This window comes from Phaethon aethereus (genome assembly GCF_964289735.1).
Source record: "Phaethon aethereus genome assembly, chromosome: 10".
NCBI lineage: Eukaryota > Metazoa > Chordata > Aves > Phaethontiformes > Phaethontidae > Phaethon > Phaethon aethereus.
The window spans coordinates 23,064,605-23,080,592 of record NC_138586.1 but is presented as its reverse complement, the minus strand read 5'-3'; positions in this window follow the sequence as shown (position 1 = coordinate 23,080,592).

Below are 15,988 nucleotides of genomic sequence, written 5' to 3'. Positions count from 1 at the left end.
GTTTAAATTACCTTAAGTGTTTTTTAGAAATTAACATTTTCTTGTATTGCTCTACATATTTTGTATTTCCAACTCCACATCCTTAGACTTCTGCACAAAGAATTCAAGACAAGGCCCAGACTTTAATAACACATTTTACATGTTTTATACATATAAATACCTTCATTTCATTGCGTTTCAGTAGTAGATACCTGGGGCAAATAACTGCTTGCAGAAATTTTACTATCTGAAGTGGAACTGAAGCTTATTGTTACAAACAGTCACATAATTAGGTTAAAAGGGACATAAATCTTCACAAAGTCAAGTGCCTTCCTGTTCTGAAGGCACATTTTCAGCAAGGGAAAGTCCGTTTAGCCAGAGCTTGAAGCTGAAAAATAAGCTTAAAATAGCAAGTAAGCCCAAGAAGCTAGTAAGTCATCGCTATAAAATCGCTTGCCCTGTAAGCACAATCATCTGAAACTGGAACGAACTCCACAGCCACGACTGCCAGAGAACAAGAAATGGGTCGCAGAGGCTGGCAGGGAAGGAGGGGGATTACACGGCCCCATAACCAGTGGTTTCACAATTGACGGAAGAAAAAGCAGTTCAGCAGCTGGAAAGGCACTAGGATGAAGGAGAAGGGGGCCTAGCTCCCACTTTGACCTTTATGCCAGGTGTGCCAGGCTAGATCCAAAAAGGACTTTGGCAGCTCATCCAAGTGAAATTTAGGAGCTTAAATCCAACTGACATCCTACAGTTTCTCACACCGCTGTCTGAACTCTGTAGGCATGTCTGATCTCAAACTTTTCATGGCTCCAGCAACCAGGCATGGGACACAACTTGCATCTTGGCCTCACTTTAGTCACTGGAGAAAAGTAGGCACTTACAATAGCAAAGTTTAGCTTCTCCTAGAACAGGTATCCAAAACAATCGCATCCTAACCATACCCATTCCTTCTTGGTAACTGAAGGAGGAGCCCAGCATGAGTAGTTCACAGCATAGTGCTCGCTTGTGCCCCAACAAGGTCCTTACAGGCTCTCCGGACGGGCTGAGCCCAACAGACATCCTCTGTTGATACCCTCCTGATGGCAAGAGCTGTCAGATCTCCAACACAGGCAGCACTTCCTTTCAAAAGAAAAGTAAAAAATGGTCCCGGGGCTCAGTGCTCCTTATGAGCTCAGCTGAGGCTGCTATCTGCACAGAAAGCCAGCTGCTCCAGATCCCATTTTAAGATGCTTTACTTTTCCCTGGGAACATATGGGAAGCACCAACACCTTATCGAGTTCTGCATCCACTCCAAAAGCTAAAATTAGCTACTCCAACACCGACGTTGAAGCCTACAAGTCCTTTATTTACTCCCACTCTTATTTGAGAGGAAACAGCTACTCAGGCATTGTCAGGAAGTTATGTACAACCTCAGACTGAGCAGGAGACCATCAAGGAGCACAAGGGTGCTAGGACAGGAGACCTGGGAGCCAGGGCGATCCCAGCACAGGCAGTGCCTTCACCCCCTGGGTGCAACTGCCCCAGGGCAGGCAGCTCTTCCCATCAAAAGTCCCAGCCAGGGCAAGCACGGAGTCAAGTCCGGGGTCCAGCCAGGCATTCCAGACAGGAGGAAAGGGAAGAAGAGCCAGATGCAGGGCTGAAGACCAGGCTGCAATAAGACTCCAAAACCTCCCCCCAAGAGCCAGGGTCAAAGCCCAGGCTGGAAACAAACTACAACATGCATTCAAGGGTCCACCCCAGAGACAAGTTACCTGCACAGCAGAGGTCCTTCCCAGTGGTAGGGCCAGAGGTAGACATGTCTGCACTGAGGTGAGGAAAGGGCTGAGGGCCCCAGCCTGAGCTTAAATGGAGCCATGGGCAGGTGTGGGGAGCCCCAGGTGAGGCTGCTCAGGGCCATTAAGGGGTATTGACGCTAGCAAAGGTTTAGTAACTGGATGTCGCAGCTGCCAAACATCACTGCTATGAGATTGCTGTCTGTGGAGCCCTGCAAGACCTCCAGACTTTTCTACAATAAGACACTGAGTCACTCTCACACCAGCTTCCTTTCAGCAGCCCCTTGAAAAACCTTCTTCCTTTTCCAGTAAACCAATGCCCTGTCTGCAGAGTAGAGGCCTCTTTCCTCCCTTCACCACCACCGTAACTGCTGAATGCAATGTGGAAATGTGTTCTTGTGAATCCAGGATTGTTCGTTTCCCCTCAGCAGGTCTCTGCTGGCCTTCTCCAAGCACAAAGGCAGGAATGTGCCTGGTGGTGGTCTTCACCTCCCATTCCCGCTCCTCTGTACCAAACCTGCATGCTGTTGTAGACGCTGTGTGCCCTACCTGCCACATGGCTCCATGGGAAGTCTTTACGGAAGCAGAGAGAGGATGAAAGGAGCACGGAATTCCATTGCAGAAGCCATCAACCATGGCTTTGGCAGAGGCAAGAGCCAAGGCTCAAACAGCTTCTGAAAGAACTGTGAGGTTTGTGTGAGACAGATGTTGTGTAAGGTGGATGGCTGTGCTTCACCTGGCTGCCCCGCTTCTGCTCGGCCACCTCGCTCTGCACCAGGGCTGGGCTCCTGAAACTCCAAAAACTGAGTTGATATTCAGCAACTCCTGAAATTCTCCAGTGGTTCTTGGTGCAAGTCTTTCATCCACCTCTTCTGTAGTCCTTTCTTATGTGGACTGCTCCAAAAGTCAGGCCCTAGGTGATGGGAACAGCCTTGTCTGATGTGATAAAAGAAAACGAATACAGCTGTCAGGCAATGCACACCAAATCTGCAGCCTTCTGCTGCACTGTACCCAGAGTGCTCCTTGCAACTCTAGATCATCTGCCTTTGCCTGCATCACTCCTTTCAGACTCTTTTCCAGGACTGCTTAAAAAAAAGGGCTAGACAAAGTGTCACACCAGCCAGTAAATAGAAAGGATGGCACAGTCTGGAAGCCAGCCCCAGTGACTGTGGAGTTTGGGTTAGTAAGAATAGAAATAAGGAGAGCTACCTGTCCCGCAACGCGAGATGCACGTGCTAATGGCACGGCGGCTGCCTCCCTCTCTAGGTGGGACAGTGAACAGATTAAGAACCAGCTGCTGTTTCAGAAGGAAGAGATTCAAGAATTCCAGGGTCTGTTGGATGCATTCTGGTCTTTAGGAAGGCTAAAATGCTCTCAAATCTGCAAGGATCTTTTTGGAGGGCTGCAGGGTGGCCAGCTGGTTTGGCATGGTTGCATCCCTCAGCAGAGCTGCAGCATGAATGAATCTCTGCACATGGAGATCTCTCATCAGGGCAGGCTGCTATGAAGACAGAGCCGAACAAACACTGACATGAAGGACTGTGGACAAAGGGACTGAGACCAACATGAGAAATCAGAAGCTTTTTGTCTTAACCTTTGCTGTTTCTTGGTCCTCTTTCCGTGAAACAACACTAATACCACTGCCTTTCCTAGTAGGCTGAACACATTAAAGGCCACGAGGTGCTCAAATAATTGATCAGGGAAGTTACATAAATACACAAACGCTTGTCTAGGCTTCATCTCATAACTCAGGGGCTAGCTCAGGGGCCTTCAGACCTGCTGCCTGGGGAACTAATAACAGTCCAGCCCCAGCTGCACGGAACAGTGCGGGCTATGAAGCCTGCCCACAAAGCTGCATAAATATCCAGACAGCTCATGCAAGGAACTGTGATATACAGCCACACTGCTCATTGCTAGAGCTCAATGCTCTGAGGGTAAAGCATTCTGCAACTGCAGCACAGGGAGACGTGGGGGTTCCTGCACCACAGGATTATCCAACAGGCCAGAGTTGGTCTGGATTCTGGTCGGAGCAGTGACACTTCAATCAAACAAATCAGGACAAGCAGTGGCGAGTACCGGTCAATTTTATACTACAGGACAGACTGCTCCTGCATGTGCTGCTCTGAAGTGAAAATTTCATGAACAGATGTGAAACCTCAGTGAATTCAGCCAGGTCAATGTTGTGTGTCATGAGGCTGCATGGCCAGTGTTCTAGTATCAGCAGCCTTGTGCCCAAGTTTATTCTCTTGCCAAAAAACAGGCTGAGAAAAACACATTTTTTCCTCAAAGCTTTCTTTGGTGACCCACAGGGAGAAATCTTTCAATCGTCTTCCCTGGTGATCAGCTTTCCGTCAGCAAGCACAGTCCCAAACACTCAAGCTGGGGTTGAACAAAGGACTTGGGATTCTTAAAAGTGGTTTTGGTAAGACAGGGGTACCAAAACTGCAGTCACAGGCAGCCACCGCTGCCCTGGATGTGCCCAAGTGCTTTAGACACTTTGCATTTCCACTTATGCTACAGAAGGTGCCTGGAACTGAGCCACATGCTCTGTTCAACACCAAACTCCTGCCTCAATCCGGCAGGAATCCAGGAAAGTGCTATTCCTTCAGGCCTCTCGGACAACTTAGGTCACCCAGCCCCTGCGCTCAAGGCACACCTACACCGACAGGATCAGGCCTCTCACAAATGCAGCTGCAGTCGTGCTTAAAATAAACACACGGAAACCAAGTGCCTGGCAGTTGTGGTGGTGCTACTGCTGTCCTTTGTAATTTCCACGCGGCTGGAGGACCCGCTGGGCTCAGTGCTGGCATTCAAGGTGGGCTCCCACCCATGTCACACACCTCAAGGGAGACTGCCCTAACTACCGCACTTGTCAGTTATTCCTTGTAAAAAGGAAGGGTGCCTTCTCCACCCTTCCTTTCTCAGCTCTTCCACTCGTGCAGCCAAGGATTCAAGGCTCACTGAGCCAAAAGAGGGGGGGAAAGACCATGTACCCATCGGCTCAGCTTCTCCTCTGAGCTCCCTGCTTGCAGCACTCGCTCTCTCAAGGAGCCTTCCTCCCCCGGCTCTGGAGGAGAAACCCGTGAGCTGTCTACAGCCTTCTGCATTCACTTAAGTGTCCAAATATCAAGCATGGGAGTGCCTATTTTTCAAGGATATACAGATGCAGTGGGTCTAGCCCCAACATACACAAGTAAAAAGCAGCCATGTACTGCTCTGGGCCAGTTTCAGATGAATATATATAGCCTTGTCTGAAGAAATAGCTATTTGGGCTTAAACACGTAATTTTTAAAATACAGCTGTAATGGAAGAGGCTGCTAAGACGTGTGTGATGAGTTCACACCTTACTGTGAAAAGTCATGTTTAAGCAGCACCACAACAGGATGGAAATGCCCTCCCTCTATCTTTTGATGATCATTTCTCAACAGAGGATTGAATGAGGACAGAAAAACAATGAGTTCCCTCAGCTGCACAGCTCCTCTCGCTTCTGCAGTGGCTTTAATCTATGTTTTAGGAAGCAAAAATATGTTTTGTTACCATTGCTCATTCACTCCCCACGAGAACAGGATTAATGACTTTTGCCACTTTTAACAAGAAACCATATTGCCAGCAAATAATGAACATTTCCTGCTTGCAGATTTGGCCTGCCTTCATGTGAAATCAGTCCTGTTTCTCTCTCACTGCTCTGCAGTGCCTGTGCTACAGTTCAAAGGTGTCTGTGCCCGACACCGTCTCAGCGCCAGACCGTGCGTGCTCGCTGTCCCTTCCTCCTCCTGCAAGCTTGTCCATGGACTGCTCAGGATATGCTTATCCTTTCTGTTTCCTACGCCTCTCCCACGGCAGCATCTTTCAGGGCACAGGCACTTCTTACTTGCCCGAGCTGCCTAAACACACACCAGCCACAGCAGAGCAGCAGTGAGTAAGAGTGGTTAAACGCTGCTCAGCCCTCGCGATATTCCTCACGTGCTCTCGCTGGAATTTCCCTCCTGCTCTAATACATGCTGTCTCACTGCCGCACACTCTGTGGAAGGCATATCTTTCCTTCCTCCGAAGCATCTGTTGAGACCGCTGACGAAAGGCAGGATATTGCTTTGATGAAGCCTGATGTCTTTTGCTCTGCGGCAATCTAATAAATACATGTTAATTGAGCTAACTTGAAATCCCTGATACAGTCACTGTTCAGTGCTTCTTCCAGATATGAGTTCTCTTTCCAATTAGAAAGAAAGGAAGAAAAAGGAATCACCATGGCTGATCTTTGCACCCTGACACCATTATTCAATTGAGTAAAACCCTCACATCACTGTGCATGTCTTGACCACAAACCAGTGGTTTCTTTTTTGTTTTCAACCGTACGATAGTTCTCAGAAAGAAATGATTGCACCATGAATTTATGAGATGCAGCTATGCAAGACAATGTATTTTGTCATTTACTGTGACTAAAAATGTTTTTATCTAGATGCAAAGATGCTGAGACATCCTGGGAAGAGTAGAGATGGGGTTGATATTGATGTGGGAGAGGAACCTGAGAAGTACTGACAGATCTGGGAAACATCTGTGTTCTGCTTATGAAGAGTAAACAGAAAAAAACCCCCACCCCAAAGTGTTTTATGAAAGCTCATCAAGCCAAAAAAAAAAAACCAACCCAAACAAAAAAGCCCCAAACCCAATAACCCAGCCCAAAATGAGAAAGTGTAGAGTCCAGTTCTAGTTCAAAGGCAATTATAATTTCTCAGTCAGAGCCCAACGAAAACTGGGATTAGCTATGGCTTGATTGACAGGGGATCATAGGACTGTTGTGCATTCTTCCACTGACTTCAGGGAGGAGGAGAAATAAGGAACTTGGCTTTTAGTCTGAAATTAGACTTTTTAAGAAGCCAGTTCTGAACTTTTCTCTCTTTGATTACTCGTTGGGATGTTCTACACCTGGAGCACCCCAGATCATACTCTTCAGTTTCTCAACAGGTTTAAAGACAGAGGCATTATCCCAATCTCAAAAGCTTTCTCTGAACCTCCCAAACGGATTCGCAACGGAAAAAAAAAAAAAAGCAGTAAAAATTGAAAGTTACAATCAATTTAAAAATCCATTAGAAGGCTTGGGATACTTGTTTTCTCAAAGTGAGTAGAACTGTTGTGATTAGGTATCTTAGCAAAAGGCGCGCTGTGTGTGTGTGAAGTCATTTGCAAGATGTGCTTGTGGTCAGTGCTCCTAATGTTCGCACACATGGCTCAAACGCACTTCCAGTGGGCCTGATTTCTGTGCAAAAACATAAACAGCCCTAGAAATGATGTGGAATGTTTGCATGGGATTTTGCCAGTTAAAGCTCGGATATAAGCCCTAATGAACAGATAGGAGTTGTGGTACTGGTTCAAGGGTAATGCAACTGGTAGTTGTGCTTTCCCTCTCCAAGTACAACTGTAATACGGGGGGGGAATTAAATTTAGACCCACTCAAAGGCAACAAATGTTCCTTCTCCTAGCTCATTAATCCTATATCTGATCATATATGGTTAGAAACACCAATTTAGAGGCAAATCCCTTAAGGCAACCAATATCCCACTTTCAGAAATACCATTTAAGGAATTGGTAGTTTGGTACAGTCCACATTATGGATAGAAAATGAAATAGGTGAGAAGCTTAAAAAGTGAGAAAATAAGGAAAAAAAGGAAGATAGGATGTAGCTTAATCATTGTGTCATCCCAGAATTTGAAGGATGTTTTCTGCTCGAAACATGGCAACACTGCAGAACGCTGCAGATGTAATTAAGATATTGTGTTGCATTTCCTCCCCAGGTGTCAGAGAAAAACAGTGACTGATGAGTGAAAGATAAATTTGAAAGAGAAAATAGAAAAAAGGAGACAACTTAAATACAGAGATACTGGAGAAATTGTCAAAAGGAGAAGTAGTGACTGAAAAAATCAACAGGGAGAATGATTTATCATTGCCAAGGAAATCTTGACTCCTCTATCCAAATGAACTGCCTGTAATAGTAAAGACTTACTCATTCCTTCCAACACATCGCTGGATTTAACAGTCCTCATGGGATGCAAGCAAAAGACAGCATTCTCCAAAACGGGAAGCAGGCCCCAGGTCTGACACACAGTCCCGTTGGCTCCTGCTCTGCTCCCTCCCACCAGTTTCAGAAAACCATATCCACCTTCTTGTGGGACGCCACATCTCCTTTCCATGGCTCTTCCCAGCTCTCCTTTGCCTATTTGCCTAGAACTTGCTGTACTGTAGGTCTTCAGCGTAACTTTGTCTATACCCACAGGAAGGCACAAATTTGGTGTTCATAACTGGCAGTGTTCAGCTTCACTGGAGTCCAAGCGCAGTTAGGCGCTTAGTGCAAGAATGATAGCTTACGAAAGACCTTTATAAACAAAAAAACCCCAAATCATACTGTGCTTAGCTAATGTTTCTCAGGAAGGGCTGAGATAAAGCTGCTATATCTTCATGTACATACATCCCCGCATGTCTACCTTTGGGCAGGGAAATTAAACCAGCTCCCAAGACTTTATCCTGCTCTGTCAGAATAATGGGAAGTAGTGACAGGAGCAAAACCTTCTCATGTCTTTTCATTATTCCAATCAGCCAGTGAAATCCTTGTTGCAGATGCTGTGATTTGTAGGTACTGCCAGTGCTGTTCCTCATCTTAATGAAATGATAAAACGATTGTTTCATGAGCCTGTTTTCTTCCATTGGAGTTCTTTACCAGACAGGAGCTACCCACATTAGACCTGCAATATGACTTTTGCTGTTGATATCTTGGTGGTAGTTGTTGATGTCACTGAATTAGTTTTTTTTGCTGAACAGGTTTACATCTTGATACCTAGGCATATGCCTAGCCCTGTGTTCATGCTAGTAAGGAGGTTGTAGCAAGGTGGGTGTCAGTCTCTTCTCCCAAGTTACAAACAATAGGACAAGAGGAAACAGCCTCAAGTTTTGCCAGGGAAGGTTTAGATTGGATATTAGGAAAAATTTCTTCACCAAAAGGGTGCCCAGGGAAGTGGTTGAGTCACCATCCCTGGACGTATTTGAAAAATGTGTAGATGTGGTGCTTAGGGACATCATTTAGTGGTGGACTTGGCAGTGCTAGGTTAATGGTTGGACTTGATCTTAAAGGTCTTTTCCAACCTAAATTATGATTCTATGGTTCTAAGACACCTTGTTTGTCCTACACGGCACCTGACAGGCCTTTTACCACACCAATCCAGCATGATGTTGCCAGCTGTACACAATTTCTGGGGATGCAGACACCTGCTAACCTTCTTTGGGAAATATCCCATCTGCAGCACAGTCTTGTCCTACAGACCCATGGATAGAAGGGGTTTCCATTGCAGTCCCACTATTCTCTGTTCCTGTATCTCTTCACCTTTCTGCACCCTCTTGGCCTCTTTACTGCCTGAACGCCAGGGAGGGCTTTCCAGCCTGGATTCGTGGCTTGCCAGCAGCACATATGGCTGCTTGGGCCTCAGCCCACGCACTGCTGGCTGCACACGCTTGGTTATTACTTTGAAGGATGGCCAGTGAAGTTGCAGAGGATTTCATCTTCCTTCAGCTACGGTTGGCTTTGGTTTAGGCAGAAGATACGAAAGGGGCTTACAAGGGATTAGCTTTAGTGCCAAGCCCCTACCAGTACTTCAGTACATTGAGTTTAGTTGACTTGCTTTGACTTTTGCTCAGGTATAGTTTGATCTGTGCACCAATCTCATTTGTGTATGTATGTTAGCAGTCTGACCTCATTCTTGTCAAGTTATTCCTAGTTTTTAAATTTAATTAAGTTCCCCTTTGCTGCTATCTACCCAGATGAAGTGAAAGGGGAAGCGCTGCCTTATGAAGCAAATGTGATGAAGAACATGAGTGGAGGTTGCTCATATTTGTTAGGAGGGTGTTTTCCAGTCTTGGGAATCCCATGTGGAGTTCATTGCTTTTTGTGTCCCAGTTCACATGAAAATGCTTTTCCTTCACTTTGCAGCCATCATGTGCAGCCTGCAACAGCCTGCAGCATCACAGACAATATCTGGGACATTTGCACACCAATGGCTTTTGAAGCTGCCTCATTTTCCTCCAGTCTTCCTGATGCCCGATTCTCAGCCTCTCCAGGTCTGATAAATCACCACGTGAGTTCCTCTGCTGGTAAGCAACATCGTGTAACGCATGGGAACTCCTTTGGTCTGCTGAGAGGAAGTACTGCAAAAATGCAAATACCTGAACTTAGAACCGTGGATCTTCCCACACCAGTTTCATGAGCTTTCCCTTGCTGACCCAGGCACTATCGCACTTCAGAGTTATCATGTCTGTTGGCTTAGGCAAGAGGGTGAGCTGTGGGCATGAGAATGCCCCAATGGTTCCAATACATCTTGATAATCTAATTTCCTGAAATCTGGCTGATATATTTCAGGTAGGTTCCCAATGGCAACAACCTGAGGATGTACAAGTTCACACCACTATCGCAGACTTTCATTACCACTACTCTTAAAATTGGCTTGCCAGTACAAAAGGGGTTAAGCACCAGCGCATAAGAGTTGACATAACTCTAGCAGATACCTTCTAAGCTGATTTTGGTTCCCTTAGATGATGCTCTGATACCAGAAGATCGTCATGCAGGGAGCTCTAAAGCCTGTTAATTGTATAAACTTTACATCTAGTTGGATCTCACCAGATTGTTCCAGTTCCAGGAACACTGCTGGGCAGTGGGGAACGGCAGTTAGCATAAAGCTCCGAAAGGCACGTAAAGGATGTGTTCCGTATGCTGCGCGGATAAGGAAAAGGAATCACTTGCGCAGGCTTGCAGCAGCTGCTACAGGCTTATTCACTGCCACATAGACCCCCTCGGAAAGAGAACTTTTACAAGCCTCATGGACAAACTGGACAAAGAAACTAAAATCACCACTGACAAAAGCAAGCACGCATTCCCTCCCAGGTCCCTCCCCCCCCAGTTTTCTTCTATCCCCTCCAAAAGGCCTTAGGTTACTGGATTCTGTGTGTCAAGGGATTCTGAACTGTAAAGGATGGGAAAGAAGTTTTACCAAAGACAACCGATGAAGCTATTCTTAGCATCAGTTGCATGGAAAATACTTCTCAGAGGCTCTGGTGTGTTAGAGTAGAAGACATATTTCCTCCTTTTTAGTTTCTGCTGAAAAACAGAACTTCAGAAGTAAATAACAGTAACAAAAGAGCGACGGTTCTGATGGGTAAGTACTTGCGGGTGGTATTGGCCAGCCCCAAATCTCCCATGAGAAAATCTTCTCAAGAGTTTCATCCAGTACCAGAGATTCAAGGTGCTCAGCTGGTCTGAATAAAATCTGGGGTGAGCTTCCAAGGTTTTGGGTACCCCAGACTCCAAAACATTCTAAGACTTCCTTTCTCTTTCTGCTGTCAGAGAGGAATATTTTCATTACTGCAGAAACACTTGGATACGGATGTTTTCAGTTCATTATCTATTCACAGTTTCAAGAGCCCACGGAAGGGAGCGGGTGTTGTGGGATGTAGTCAGTGATGAACTAAGAACTATCAGGCTTCTCTATTAGGAAATTCTCCTGTTTTGAATTAAAAACCTATCTATTTCAAACAGAATCTGCCTCTCTCGGAGAAAAGTAACGTGTGCGTCTGTACTAGGACCAGAGGAAATTATTAACAACATGATTTAACTATGCTATGTCATTTTAGCTCTGTAACAGCAAAAGAGTCACTAATGAGCAACGATATTTCATTTGCCATAAAAATGCAGGCAAATAATTAGAAATTATTTCTCACAGTACACCCAGTTTTTACCTCTTCATTGTGCCTGCTTCTTCTTTTTTTGCAAGGCAAAAAAATGATTACCATCTGGGGGCCCAAATGCATAGATAAAAGTACAGAATTTTGAAATTTTTGCAATTCTGTGTTCCTTTTTTTGTTATCTGATTTATAACATGCAAGAGGATTTTAGAATAAACAACATATTTATGTACCTTAATCTGCATATATGCTTTTCACTTCTTATTAATAGTGTTTGTACTCCTTTAATTCTAATTTAAGTCTAATTCTCCATAAGAAGAAAGACAATCAGGATACAAATATTTACTTTTTGTTTGTCATAGTACAACTTTTGAGCAAACTCATATAAATTCTGGGTAGCATCTTTCACTGAATATCTTATTTTCTGTACTATGAAGGTTTGAGTTGACAGCAAAACATGGACATTTGCTGTCCATGCTATGACATGAAATCTAACTCTAAGTCTTTATTTCAGGTAAATGTTAATAATTATGTAATATTAGTGATACGAATAATAATTTAGACATGCAACTCTTCTTCCCCTGGTTTCCCACTAAAGGGCTGTAATTTGTCTCAGTGGAGATGGATTTTTTTCTTCATGTCACTCCTTCCCTTGTACATGTGGAAAACGTGCATATCTAAAAAAAATGAACTAAAATGCATTGATGCTGGTATTGCCCGGTAAGACATATAGCAGCAACCTAATTTTGGATTTTGGAAAAGAACTCAGAAAGGAAACCGAAGCATGAAAAAGGCACAGTAACATGTTTCTACATGTGTTCATCCTTGCACGTTGAAACAAGCTTCTTAACAGGCAACCAGGCAACCGCGGAGCTCTTTTTTTGCATTAAAGCCATGAGAGCGTGCGTTGCTCACTACTTCGCGGCGGCAGCGCTGGCACCGACGTGCTGCGGCCGCTAACGTCCGGGCTGCTGCCGCAGTTAAGCCCCCACGCCTCCCAGGCCGGCAGGTAGGCTCTGCGGAGCGCCGCAGCCTAGGACACCCTCCTCGCAGGGATATTGCTCCACGCGGGCTTCTCGTTTCTACAGTGGAGGACACAAAAGTCATGCTGCCGGCCACCCCGGGGAAGGTCCACAAGTGACCAACCCAGAGTGGCACAAATACAGCGGAGGTCAAAGCCCCTCTCTGAGCTCCAGGAAATATTGCCCATGCTGTTTTGCAGGAGCCGCGCTCTCCTCTAATGTAGGTAATTATGGTAGCAAATATTATTAGCTGATTATTCTGGTAAGCAATAACCAAGAGCGGAAACAGTCTTTGGCATGCTATGCAAATCGAAATTTTACCTACATGGTTAGGGCAAATAGATCTATAGGGAAAGTACATCTGTAAGCGGTATAACTGTCTGCAAAATCCCGAGAGTAAGTTCAGTTTCATCAGCAGAAAAAGCTCCTTCCTCACCCCTTGCCTGCAGGATAACTGATACACAATATTGGCAAGCAAGCTGCAGATCCTCCAGGCTGGCTACACCACAGTCCTCGTCCCGTACCAAGCGTTCATTGGTACTGGACAGGTCACTTAGAAATTTTTTGAATGTGTGTAATCTTCTAGCTGAGCCTTACAAAAGTCCAGCCAGCAAACAGCCTTCAGTTTCTGACCAGAAAATGTTATCCCCACTTTGCAATCGGATAAATTTAAGCAGAAAGAAATTCAGCAGAACTATTTGCAGGGGCTATGATTTCTGCCTTTAAATCTTTTTCTTGGTCCTACGCTTCCCATATAACAATCTTCCCTAAACCAGGCTGCCAGAACTATCTATGTGTTTGAGTATAGAGCAGCAACAGTAGCTGCACCTCTTCTGTAATAGACCTCTTCTTAAGCATGCCGTGTATTTTCACAAGCACCTTTTTCTATTGTTATAGTTTACTTCTGTAATTGCAGTGTTTGCCATGCCAACATGTACAAGTGCAGGTTAACTTCATCTCTCCTCTCTACAAAGATTGTGTCTTTTGCTCAAGTCAGGTCTATTAGTGACAACAGAGTGAGGGAAGAAAGCGCTACAGATGGAAGTTCATGCAGACAAGAGAGCATCTGCAGGAGAGTTGATAATGTTTGTTTTCCAAAAATGCTGGTCAGGTCAACCAGTGAACTGTTTCTGAACTGTCGTTCCCAAATGAGGCTCTGCTTAGCTTGTCGGGCTGCAGAGTATTGTGCAGTCGATTTAATATTAAAGACAACTTTGTGATTGGATAAATTCCAGCAAATGTGTTCCCATTGCTGATGAACAACTTAAAAAAAAAAAAAAAATTAGCTAAACAGGATGTACTGATAAACACTGCAACATCAGCCAAAAGCTCACTGTTGCTTTTCATGAAGCCCATATAGATAATTTTAAAATAAACATCAGACAATCCCCCAACTCCTACCAACCTCCGTTGACAATTCATGGAAACGGGACCATCGGTAAAACGCAGCGCTACATTTTAGGAGGTGTTTGTTGTGGATCATTCTTGTTCGAATCAAAGCCACTATTTTTGGGTTCCTGAGGTCTCTGAGCGGTCAGACATCAACATTTATATTGTCCCCAGGTCAGGTAGTAGCTGCTGTGATGTTCTACTTCACACTCTTAAACCACAACAGAGCAGAGAGTTTAACTGCTGAGCTACAGGGACAGTCGTGTGCTGCAAGCCAGAGGCTGACCCTGAAGAGCCAAAAGCAGGGCAGATTCTCAGTGGCTTTCTGGAAATCCAGACCATCAGATCCTCCAGGTGGGCAAAGTCCCAGCCCCCCTAATGCACTTACCCCCCGGGATAAGGGTGAGGATGGATTTCACCCCATTGCTTGTAACAATTTCAGAAGTGCCACCATTTGACCTTGCTGGCAGCGAGATCCAGCAAGGGTAAACTGAGCTGCCTGCTTATTTAGTTCAAGAGAAATGTCAAGCAAGGCTCACACGAGTGCTATAAAAAGCCACTGGGAAGTTGGACTTCATCAGGTGAAACAGAGCGACCGCCAGCGGAGGCTCGCGCACAGCGACGAGTGCCCGCAGCCTCTCCATCAGGAGGCGAGAGCAAAGCTGAACTTCCCAGGGAGAAGCAAGCAGAAGCCTCGGGAGCATTTCCATGGTCAGCTCGGAGCTGGGCTTGGAGAGGAGGAAGAGTGGGAGAGGAGGAAGCGGTGCTCTGCACAGAGCAGCACCCAGCTCCACTCGGGACTGTCTCCCGCAGCAACCCGAGGGGTGCTGAGCCATCTTGGTGGAGCACCAGGAGAGGAAACACCAAGGACGAAGGCACACGAACCCGGTTTTGGGGCAACCGTGCGTATGCCTGGCCGGGACTCAGCTCGGCAGGGCTGGCAGCCGAGCGAGTCCCGCAGAAGCAGGTGGGGGCTGCGAGCCAGCGCAGCCCCGGCGCAGAGCCGCAGGCAAAGCAGCACCTTGCAGCACCCCGTGATGTCATTCAGGTCACTGGGCACATGTAAACACGGCTGGTGCGGTTCAGCCGGGACACTCCACTTCCTCCTGACAGCACGGCTGCACTTAGCTGCGTTTCTGCCTGAAAAGGTAAGGCTGCTTTTAAGCTCTCTCTTTCTGATCTAGAACCAACGTCAATGAGCCTGTGCTGCTTCCCACGAAAATGTTGCGCTCCTCGGGCTTTTTCTGAGGGGTTGGCTCTTGCCAGGAGGGGATTTGCGGCGCTTTGAGTCTTGCAAAACTCAGCAGCCCTCCTTGCGCGCCAATCCTCCGCACGAACGCATGGAGGAGTTGAAACGGCGGCTGCATGAAATTGCTGCTGCTAGAGAAAGCAAAACGTTACAGCGTGGGCAGTTGGCGGTTCTCCAGTGTCATTCCTAGGCACAATTTCTTTCTTTTGCCTGGTTTCTCAGGGAATACCTTTTATTTTAAAATCGTATTTGACAGTACGGGAAACTTGCAAACCTGTTTTTTCTAACAGTGATTTATATGACCATAAAAAAATCTACATGCTCCCTGTCTTTGTGCCATCCAATGCTCTTTGACCGAATTGCAACAGTAAGAAATTAATATTAGTCAGGGAGAGACAATATGACAAAAATAGCAAGATTACTTGGACTTGTTTTTGTTAATGAGAATCCTGAGGCAGTTTTAATTCATAATCCAGACTGCAGTCACTGGTCTGGATTAAAACTTAACTTCATGGACTGAAGCTTTTGAACTGTACTTTGTAAAAGGTGGTTCACTTTTTACAGTGGGCTTGCATTCACTTGCACCGGCAGCTTGGCTCTGACGGGAGCACAGCAATAGAGCACATATGTACTTTGGCAATTGTAGACAGGATTCATAGTGGGTGGCCCCTGAATCTGAAATTTCTTAAAGTAAATCAAAAGGGAATCGCACTGAAGGTGAGTCAGTATGTCAAATCTGGCTTGCCGCAGGTTTATGTGGGGAGGACTTCAGCGGCAGGCTGGAGCAGTAGGATGTGTGAAGTAAGAGTGTGATTTTTGTTCAAGGGCACATTTTCTGATGTCAAATGAAAGCA